Raw genomic sequence first — 1809 nt, forward strand, 5'->3', positions numbered from 1 at the left:
CGCCATGTGATTGGCTGATTAGAAATTAAATGTTAACGAGCAGTTGGACAGGTGTACCTAATAAAGTGGCCGATGAATGTAGTTTGCATCACTTGTCAACAAAACCAGTGAGGTTTTTCAGCTTTTATAAAATCTGTTATTTAAACTTGTTTCTACTGGAACCAGACTAAACCAGTCTGATGTTGACTGAGCTGCAGGCTGATGAAGACTGTCCTCTGTCTTACTACATGAATTTAACTCTAAAACACAACAACAGGAAACAGGCTAACCACTGAAACATATCAGAAAAACAAAGCTAGCAGGTAGCATTAGCTTCCTAACACACAGTTCAACAAACAGACCTTAAAAAACAGAGTCAGACCTGCGTTTGTTGTTAGTTTAATAAAAACATTTAATGTCTGAACAAGTCCTGATAAATGAATTACTTACAGTTTTTATCAAGAAATGACGAAGTGCTGCTGCTGCTGCTGCTAGCTGCTAACTGAGCTAACTGAGCTAACTGAGCTAGCTGAGCTAACTGAGCTAACCGCTACAGCTGAAAACTACCACGGGTTCCTCAGTGTTCAGGTTTTAAGACCTGATGCAACGACAGCTGTGACGGTTCATCTAATCTGTGGGATTAGAGTTGTCAAAATTAATCAGACGAGAGGTGGAAACCTGATTTGCATGATTTTTTGTTCTTTTCTGTAGATGTTTAGTCACGTGATCATCATGTGTGTAGGCAGCAGAGTATCATGAGCTGTAACATAAATGTTTTCTGACAGTGACGTCATGTTTGGTCTGTTTTATGTGTTATCATCCAGAATAAACACATTGAAACAGTGCAGTGTAAACAGGGCASAGTACAGAGCAGCCCGTGCAGGACTCACACAGTCAGGATGGCCGAGCGGTCTAAGGCGCTGCGTTCAGGTCGCAGTCTCCCCTGGAGGCGTGGGTTCGAATCCCACTTCTGACATAAACTTTTTATTTGTTGTGAAATAAGTTTATTTGTTCATGTGTTGTGTAGTCATGCTGATAAAGCCTTATTTCAGTTTRTTATCACCAGCTGCACTGATACAGTTTTCACATTTGACTGTAAAATTAGCAAAAATATTTAATGAACATGTGTACTTAATGTAGACATACTGCAGRAGCTCAAAAGTAACAAAGTACAAATACTTTGTACTTTTCTTAAATACAACTTTTGGTTATCTTTTAGTTTTTTAGTAATTATTTTTCAGCCATCTTTTTACTTCTACTCGTTACATTTTCAGACAAATATCTGTACTTTTTACTCTTAAAAAAAGATAAGACGTAGAAAGTTGTCATATAATCATTTTGGCTTATTTTCATCCTGGCCAGAGTTGTATAAGTACCTCAAAGTGATACTTGAGTAAAAGTACAAGTACCTTAACATAAATTTACTTTGGTAAAAGTTCAAATCTCCTCTAAGAATGTTGCTTAAGTAAAAGTCTTAAAGTATCTAATATATTTTGTACTTAAGTAGCCTATCAAAAGCAAATTTCTGACATGAAATGTACTTAAGTATTAAAAGTAAAAGTACTGAGTAACAATGAGTGGCTAGACTTCCCAAAATGACATTTATTGGGAGTTGAGACCCTCAAAAAACATTTTTCTAAAGGCCAAAATGGCCAAAATGTCATATAAAAATGTTGATATTAAAAAAGTTAGGATGCACCAAGACATCTTGGTACTAGGATACATCTGCTATGTTCTGCTGGAGTGTGACATGATTTGTGTTATTTGCAGCTGTGATGGATTGTGTACAAACTAAAACAGGATCAGAATAATACGTATTTATACTTCTCA

At 36.3% G+C, this 1809-nt stretch overlaps 1 protein-coding gene and 1 non-coding gene across 2 annotated transcripts in view; one reads left to right on the forward strand and one right to left on the reverse strand.

Annotated features, from left to right (window-relative positions):
- The window catches only part of dusp23b (dual specificity phosphatase 23b), a gene marked incomplete in the record, with an annotated part of 11474 nt that extends 10785 nt beyond the window's left edge, over positions 1-689 (reverse strand). The window contains 1 exon segment of the mRNA XM_014028216.1: positions 430-689.
- A 183-nt stretch (positions 690-872) lies between these two features.
- On the forward strand, positions 873-955 carry trnal-cag (transfer RNA leucine (anticodon CAG)). Its single transcript has one exon. It is a non-coding gene; the product is annotated as a tRNA-Leu (tRNA).
- The last annotated feature ends 854 nt before the right edge of the window (positions 956-1809 follow it).

Source organism: Austrofundulus limnaeus, unplaced genomic scaffold (genome assembly GCF_001266775.1).
Source record: "Austrofundulus limnaeus strain Quisiro unplaced genomic scaffold, Austrofundulus_limnaeus-1.0 Scaffold728, whole genome shotgun sequence".
NCBI lineage: Eukaryota > Metazoa > Chordata > Actinopteri > Cyprinodontiformes > Rivulidae > Austrofundulus > Austrofundulus limnaeus.